The sequence below is a fragment of the Tympanuchus pallidicinctus genome, unplaced genomic scaffold, assembly GCF_026119805.1.
Source record: "Tympanuchus pallidicinctus isolate F22 unplaced genomic scaffold, pur_lepc_1.0 scaffold2, whole genome shotgun sequence".
Classification (NCBI taxonomy): Eukaryota; Metazoa; Chordata; class Aves; order Galliformes; family Phasianidae; genus Tympanuchus; species Tympanuchus pallidicinctus.
The window spans coordinates 38,637,028-38,646,479 of record NW_026294721.1 but is presented as its reverse complement, the minus strand read 5'-3'; positions in this window follow the sequence as shown (position 1 = coordinate 38,646,479).

Genomic DNA, 9,452 nt, shown 5'->3' with positions numbered 1-9,452 from the left:
CCCACATCACAAAATAGAAGGCACTACTTTCAAAGCAACCCTTCTATATGAAGGGAGACAGCAAACCTCATAAGGGGTGAAACAAGCTTTTTCTTTAGGGGGATGTTTTAAAGATTATTTAAGCAACTAAAACGCTTCCTTGCTATGGGAATCAAGAGAATGAGTGCTCTTAAATCCCAGGGATCTTTGATTCGTCAATCCAGCAGTGCATACGCTCTGTTTCTTTGTATCTGCTTGTAACTGACTTAAGGTGAGGCACCCAGGAGCAGCAGAACGGTGGGTTCACACAGGGCAGCTGCTGCTTTCCAAGCAGAGGACAAAGGTTTGCTAAGGCCAATTCGAAGCACCACACACTCCAATTTGCACTGATTTATTATGCAATTAGCAGTGGGTGCAGCTCAATGCACTGTGCATGAGAGCAAGTACTGGCACATCTCAGTACTTAAAGCTGACTTGATACTCAGGTACTTAAATAACCACCCAGATTTCAGCAAGAATTTTGTTCAAAAATTGAGATAAAGTTTGGAGATTCTTGGTGCTGAAAGTAGTCACCAAAACCCACAAAGAACCAAAATTTTTAAATAGATGACTTACACACAGCGTTGTCACACTGGATGCCACACAGGCACAGAACGTAGACATATGGACTTAACTTACTGTAAAGCCACAGCACAAATGCTTACTATGAAATGTAAAAGCACAGAGAAATGAGAGATGGGGATTCCTGGGAGAAATCAAAGCCATATTGCTGCTATGCAAACCAGGTGCGCCTGGGGAAGGTTTTCAACGCATATGCACAAACCCGCGATAAATGTTAGACACGCAAAAGCTTAGGTGGATTGTGAACAGCAACTTCCTATAAACAGGCAGTGTTCACCAGGTGGCAAAACAAAACAACAACGCGCTCTTCACAGCCCTACTTTCTCTGCAACTTGCTTTTATTCAGTGGAAATCCGAAAACTCTCAATTCCCGGACCCCTTGCAATGTGGATCAGAAAAATGAGTCACCCTCTGCGCTTTTATTGAGTATTTGTTCCAGTGGCTGCTGCTCGTTGACTGGATAAAGAGAGGCAGGGCCAGACAATTACTGTGTTTGGTTGTTATTCAGATGGCTATTCTGACATCAGGGAGCACGCCTCTGCTCTGATGGCCCATTCAGTGTGCCCGCAAGGCAGCTTCCCTTCCTTTTGCCACGCATAACAGTAGGGCTATTATTTAAAACCTCTAATTGAGCAAATAGTTTTACAGGGTAGAATCACTCCCCTTTGTCTAGAAAGATTATTCCCAGACTTCATAGAAATACGGGTAAAACATAGGCACACGGAAAGGAAAGCCTGAAGTTACAACTGGCAGAAAGCGTCCAGAGGGAAAGAAAAAAAAAAAAAAAAAAAAAAAAAAAAAAAAAAAAAAAGCCACTCACTAATAGAGACAGAACATGGCGTTCCTGGCATGAGGAGAAACTGTATGGCAGCAGAGATTGAACGTTCCCACCAGTCTTCCACTTCACGCTGTTGCTGTGTGACAGATGGCAGCAGAGGGGCACCTGACGCAATGGCGTCTGATGTGGAAGTGCACGTGCAGCAAAGGGGTGGCACTGAATTCTTCCATGTGAAAAAAATTCCAACTTAATAGAGATAAAAAAAAATTTTAAATCTAACTGCATTCTGGAGATATTTTTGTAGGGGGTTGCTGAATAAAACGAGTAAGTAGAGCTGTAGAGACAGGTAACACCAGCACAACAGGCCTTCAGAAGTCCCAGGCTGCCCTCAGGGATTGAGCGCTGGGCGCCATTTTGTTTTGTATTGCTTTTTTATAAATCATCGATTTAAGCACAGGAAGAAGAAGTTGTTTTCAAATAAACCAATGGCTGGGATCCTTTCGGTTTGATTTTGGCATTTTTAATGAAAGAAATAAACTAGAATAACTTACGGTCTGGCATCCGACTTCAGTGAGAGATCAGCAAACGCTGGGTGTCCTCTGCAGGCAGCCGCCGCCTCATACTGCACCTCATGCTACAGCTGCACACAGAGCCGCACTGGAGAGAGCTGAAAGTGGGGAGCGTGGAGGACAGGCTCAACTTCTGCTAGGACCAAATTTTATCTCTTCCACAGAGTAAGCTCCCTTGGAAGAAGGAAACATGTGATACCAGTGCCTCCACTGGCACAAACTGGAAGTAGCTCCAGAAGTTCAATGGCTCCCAAAGAGCCCCCTGTGATTTACACCAGCTGGCAGCTCAGCGTCCCACTGCATGATTGTAGATAGGAGTCACCATATAAATCATTATTCCTCTCAGCAGCTCAGGAGTTGTTTCTCCTCCAACCTGAGAGGAGCAGTGGCTGAGGAAGAAGAGACAGCACTCGCCCCCTCTTTTTATTTTGATCCACTGTAATTGGGGTCAGGTCAGTGACCTTGTTTAGTCTGCAAGTCCCAGGCAATCAGGGGAGATGGAGAATTGCTCGATCAAACGTGACGCTACCCAGCTCTATGATCTATAAATGCAATGAATAGTTTGGATGACAAAGAATATATTTTTGTTATTGGATGGGCATCTCAGGCCAACAGATTTATTGCTGGGCAGCCAAAAGCATAGAAAGAAGAGACATGTTTTCTGGACTTGTATGTCAGCTTGCAGCAGCACGAGATTTTAATCTCTCTTTCTATCAAACAGAAGCATTAAATCTTTTGCCAATCACCAGCATCTCCCTGGGTGATACCCCTGACTTGCAAGTCCAGTGCTGAGTGAGAGGAGACATCATTATGACCTCTGTGGCAAGTAGTGTTATATATCACAGTTACAAATAACTTTCTCACAAAACTATGATCCCTCAGGATCATCTCTTCGCTCATATTGCTCAGAGGCAACTGTTGGTGCTGGTTTTGTCAAGGGTGGCCTGCAATACCTCCTTTGTTGCTTTAGCAGAAATTTCAGCCCTCCTGTTCTTTGCAAGCAGCCAAGCATAATTCCTATGGTTTTGTTCTTCGATCATGTTGGCACTAAAAGGTTATAAAAGTAAGTAGGCCCTTGAAGGTGCTGTAGGCATCCAAGAAAGCACTCAAATACATCTTTTAATAATGTGACATATGCCGTGCCTTGCAGTTTCATCTTATCCATATGCAGTCAACTGTTCTGCTACTTTTGCACTTCACACACAGTTCCCTCTCATTTTGGTGCTTCCACCTCAGTGGTCATACAGTTGCAGATAGAAGGAAGATCATTTTGTTCCTTCCTGAGCATCATCACAAAGACTCAGTTGGTCCTCTCTTCTCCCCACCAAGCGCTCCATTGTTTGTTTCACCACGGCTGCTATTCCTCACTGAACTGTGTCTGCTGTCCCACAGCATTTCTACTCTCAAGCCTCCAAATAATTTAAAAGCTTACTTAAATTAATCAGCAATTATATTTGAGAGTCATGAAATACAAGATTATTAATGACTAAGAAAACCTAAGTGACGTGAAAATTATTGCTCAGCATTTTCAACATCAAAAATGAATTTGAACTTAGATTTTAAGTATGTTTGATGAGAGTGGTTAAAAAACTGGAGGGTTAATTTATGTAAGTGAATAGAACAAGAATATTCCGAGTATCTGCTTTCAACTGACAATTAAGAAGATTAAAGAGAAGCAAATTCAAAGACAGAATAGGAGTTTCTTACTCTAGCATATCTGAGTTTCAGCTCTGGTGTTCCCTAAAAAAAAAAAAAAAGGGGCACCAGATTGCTCAGATCTTTGAGAAGCCACCAGAAACAACACTAGAATAAATAGCAGCAGATTTCAAAGGACTTCTGAAGCTATTTTGTGATACCTGTTCAAAAAGGACATTTTGCGTTTTCTCCTCATATTTATCCCAAACTAAAGCTCAGCTAGAAAACATTCAAGGGCCAGAAGGCTATATACAGTGAGTGGTGAATTTACTACCCAGCTATCCTGCAGCTGGGCTAGAAGCTTTGAGTCTGACTCATAACACATTTTCAAGAGAGGCACAGAGTTTTGTTGTAAAGACTTGAGGCAAAAAGAGATGCACCACAACTCCTGGTGAACCGTTTCAACAGTTAATTCCCTTGTTAAAATCTGCCCTTTGTTTTGTAGCTTTCTGCCTTCAAATCTTGTTGCATCCTCGTGTGCTCAGCTGAAGAGCTCTTTAGCTAAAGAAAACATGGGTATGTTCAGTCTTTGATCAAATCACTGTTCAGTTTGCTCTTTATCAAGCTAAACAGGCAGAGCTTCTGGGCAGCTTCCACATCTTTCATTTTGAAGGGCAATAAGAGAAAACGTAAGATGTTATTCCAGGGGCAGCTTCATGGGGCTTGATGCAGACTTTATCCTCCCGGCCCTCCCTCTTTAGAAAAGCTGTCATATTTACAAAGCAGTGTATTCTTCTTGATGAATAATCATGCTAAAAGCAAGAAGCTAGGCATTCTCCCATCTCCACAAAATGCCAGTTGTGCCCCAGCTCTGCTCCTTGCATCCTGCAAATTCAGGGAAGCTCACACAGTCACAAGAAAGAGATTAACACACACCAAAAAAATTGAATTGTTATCACTGTATCTTTCTCAGTATGTGTAAAAGAGAAAAAAAATGTTGAAGATGGGGAAGAAAAGAAGGAACGTTATATCAGTGGGGTGGGGGGAAGAAGGGGGAAACAAAGCTAGCACATCAACACTAAAAAAAAATGTTCTCAGGTGCTTGCTTGCAGCAATTTTCCACAGTCAAGGATTAGTTTGCACTGTTTTTACTGGTGCTGAGAAAAACAAGAATTGGTAAAGGCTGCTGGAGTGTGTTTTGGTGATAGAGTAAGCAAGGACTTGCTGGCATGCTTAGGGCACCCATGTTATTCCATCTGCTGTACCTGTAGGCAAACGGATAGCAGCACTATGAAGAGACCAATACTAATAAAAATATTAACATCCATAATACAAAAAGTTCCATTCACTTGAAAATATTGCTTCATTTCAGCTGTTTTTTTACCCCTTAATCTTAAACATCTAATTCCCTAATATTTTGCTTCAAAGACGACTGAAACAGAAGAATCCCTTGTAGCTGTGGGTATAAAAAGAGTAACAGGCTGGGATACCACTGCAATAAAGGGGGAAAAATGCAGATAAAAAGATGGTGCATAATTGTTATAACCATTAACAACGTATATTGTTTATGTATGTTATAACCATTAACAATGTAGGAGATGAGTATATTGTTCCTATGTATATGTAAATACACACATATCCCTGGATATAATAACCATCAGCAGATTTGTCAGGATAGAGATCTCTGCTCTACAAACCACAGCACCGTGGTCCCAACTCTCTATGAGCTTCTGTCTGCTGTTTTTCCTCCAGCATACACTGGAGGAAGCTGTTATGATGTATTCCACTGCTCCCAGCCCCTCTGGCCATCAGGCACAGAGGCGTTTCTTTATTAAGGCAAAAAATAGTGGTTTAAAAAGCCTCCTGTTTTATTCTGCTCCCATGATGTCCTGCAGCTGTGCCTTTGCACTAGACCTTTTTTCCATGGTTAAAGAGCTCTGACATTTTCTTTATTTAACTTATTTGAAGTTTTATTTAAAAACACAAACCAGCATATTGCAAACTCTAATCAGGAACATGAATTGTCTGTGTATGCCTAAGAAATACTACTGCTGCAGGCGTATTTGTGACGGAACTCGGCACATGCAAATTCCTGCTTGTTTTTAAAATGCTCTTTTCCTATAAAGGAAGCTAATTACTAACTGCTTCTGTTGTTTAGGTGTGTGAAATGGACATTTCTGCTGTTGTGCCTTTACTCTTAGGTGCTAAGACCACTCATAAAATGTCCCGTGAATGGTCAGGGGCTTGGCACAAAGTTCTGCCCCCCATTGGTCCCCAGGCTACATAATAGCAGAACTAGCAGCCAGCTGCATGCCTCAGTCAAACTGTCACAGACTGTTTTTTATGATTTACTGAAAAAAAAAAAAAAAAAGCTGACCTAAAAACACATGAATGAATCCAACTTTAATCATACTTCTGCTACTGAACCTTCAAAAACTTTAATCATATTCCTGCAGTGAACCTTCAAAAATAAGGTTTCCATCCACGTTATATCCTCATCCAAAACTAAATGTAGGCTCCTAAAGATATAACTAGCTGGAATTTAAACAAAGACGTTCTGCCATGAGCCTGAAAAACCATCTCACAGCTGCTGCCTAGCTGCAGCTCATCAGAGTTCATCAGGTGCCACACTACAGTGCTAGAAAGTTTCCAGGTGCTCTAGTCCTGCTCTGCACACTGTAAAAAAAAATCTAGACCAATCCACTGGGTTTCTGCTCACTCTTAATGCTAGAAACATTCTCAAAAATTCTTCAAAGCAGCAGGGTGTCTTATCCATTTTTCATGGGCTTGTTCCAAGGCCTTCTGTCTCACAGGATTTCAGGCAAAATGTGGTGAGAGGGCAAGATGCAGTTATAGTCCTTGTCCTCTTGTGGTGGATCTGGACCCCTTCACTGGGTGCTCCCAAGGCCAGGCATGAGCAGTTCTGACTCTCCTTCCAAACTGACACAGAGCCAGAAGAAATTAAAGATGCCTTTGGCTGGGCAAATAACTGGAAAGATCTTGTGTTCCTCCTTCTCTTCAATAAATAAGTGTATGCATTAAAAAATAATGCATGGTTGGCTGCATGGAAGTATTTTGAAAATTACTTTAATACATATTCACCCAATGAACCGGAATGATTCACTTTGGCACATGAATATGCCTTATTAGAAGCTGCTTACACCCAGGTTTCTCAACTCAGCCCCCTTCCTCCCTCTCCCCCCCCAATCTCTCCAGAGCACATATGAAGTATCAAATTCATTATACGTAGGTCCAGGAGTCCCAAGTTATTTTTCCTATCTCCATCTCCACCCAGAGTAAAGGCAGTGCTGTAAAAAGAGAATGATAAACGTCATTAAAATTAGAGTTACAGCTACTATGAGCTGGCAGAATTAAGTCTACTTGTAGCTGAAGCTGAGATGAAGCCAGTCAGGGTGGCAAACTGAGATGGCCGCCTTCTCACCCTCTGTGTAAAGCTGCCTGCAAAGGGTCTGGCTCCCAGAGTGCAGAGACACTATGGCAACATGGTCTGAAAAGGCTCATTTTTCAGCAGGAAAAGCATACCTTTCCATTATCTTCATCCTCTGTAACAGGGCAGCCCACCCGCTACATGAGCCTGCATCACTTGACGCGCTGGGGCCAAGCAGCACCCGAGCAGCCTGTGGGAGAGAAGCGCCTTAATTGCCAGTAATGCAATAGCTCCACTTAGCACCCACAAAGCAATTTGAAAATGGAATCAAACACTTACTGGCTACACATTTAGGGAGCAGCCGGCTGTGTTGGCATGTTATTCCACTACTTAACCACTGGGTCATGTATCTGGGACTACAGATGGCTTTTACATCCACACCTCTTAAACAGCACCTGATACCATCACTGAACCCTGACCCAAAGGAAGGAATGTATCCCTTCTGACCAGAATGACTTTCCCTTTAAATTAAATACCATCTCAGCCAAGGCATCTAAAGGCTTTTCTGTGGCCCCATTAGACCCGTGGAAGCAGCCTTCTCATCTCCAGCATGTGAAGAACTGCTCAGCTGCATTTTGGCCGCAGCGCCATCATGCAAAGGACAAGAATTAGCAAAATAAAAGTAAAAAATCTTTCCCCATTCATTTTACCAACACCTCAGGACTCACATACACTTCTTCCTACAAAATACTCTTAGCAATATTTCCTACTTATTTATTTTGTTCCTTGATCTCTCTGTTACTTGGATCTTTTCTTCCAGGCATTTCCAGCTCACCTGCAGTCCCCTGGGAAGGCTGTACAATCAGGGATTTATTCATGCCATGAACCTGGTATCCTTAACGCTGATAGGACCATAACAGCTCAGCCATTGTCTCCATAGGGAAGGTAATGCAGAAGATTACCTCTGCTATAGGGACAGACTGAGAGAGCTGGGGCTCTTCCGCCTTGGAAAAGAGAAGACTCCAGGGGAACCTTAAAATAGCAGCCTTTCAGAATGTAAAGGGAGCCCACAGGAAAGCTGCAGAGGGGCTTTTTATAAGGGCAGATAGCAAAAGTAAGAGGGGAAATGGCTTTAAACTGGAACTTAGACTACATACTAGGAAGAAATTCTTTACTGTGAGGTGGTGAGACACTGGAACAGGTTGCCCAGTGAAGTTTGTGAGTGCCCCTCCCTGGAAGCATTCAAGGCCAGGCTGGATGGGGCCTCGAGCAGCCTGGTCTAGAGGAAGGCTGGAACTAGGTGATCTCCCAACCAAAATCATTCTATGATTCTATGAACATCAGCAAAAAGTGCTCTGGGCTATCTGAACGAACATACAACCATATCAGTGGCAGATACAGACATAAAGGCAGAATGGTCTTACATCAGACTGACAGAACATCAGCTTATCAACTATCCATGTGAAAATATTCATGCTGCTGATCCTGCTGTATGCCAGGCATTGTGACACAGAGATGCAGCAGTACAGATCACAAACTCCTAGCGCCTGGCTTAACACACTAACCTGGGCTTCAGCAAATGCCTCAGTGAACGCTTTTGGGCTCTCACCAGCCACAAGCTAAACATCTAAAACGCCTAAACTTTACCAGAACTATTCAATTGCTTAAATACATTAAACTGCTTCCAAGGTTCAGACACACATTTGCAAATAAACCACAAGCCCAAAGCTCACTTTTGCAGCAAACAAACGTATCGTCTTTGCTACTCACATGGCTAATCAAAAAATCATTAAGGTTGAAGAAGACCACTAGGATTATTTAGTCCAATCATTAACCCACACCACAAGCAACTTTGCTACAGGACTGAAGAAGATTCTGCTTTCTTCACATTAAAACATTTAACCACCTCAAGCCTCATTTGCTTCATTGCCGTTGTTGAGCACTCAGCTACTTCTTACACTTCTTAATAGCTTTGAAGATCCCTATTGTTGGAGTTAGAGTAAATTGGTAACAAAGTATTTAGTAGGAAGAAAAGGGAGCAAAGCTTCCATACTCAGAACATGAAAATTGGTTCAAAATCTTCACTCTATGGAAGGGCCGGGGAGGGCAGGGATCTGTTCTCTGTTTTCAAAAGTTTCCTAGTAAACAGCGTATTTTTTTCAATGATTTCATGAAGCTGTGAAGTGGGTTGTACCTCTCAGTTCAATACCAGGTCCACAAAAGAGGAAAAAGATGAAGAGAACACAGAGCAAAGAACAAAGAGGCAATTTCAGAAAGCCCTCAAAAGAAATGCAAAGAACAAATAATAATTCTATTGTCCAGTAGGAGCAGAAAGGGAGGATTAACATCATAAAGAGGATAGAGAACAAGAATTCCCTTTTTTAAAAGGTACAATTACACACCTCTTAGGGGCTTACCTGGCAGGACTACCCACAGAGCAAGTAATTAACAGCAAAAGCCAGCTCCTGCCATTACTATCTGT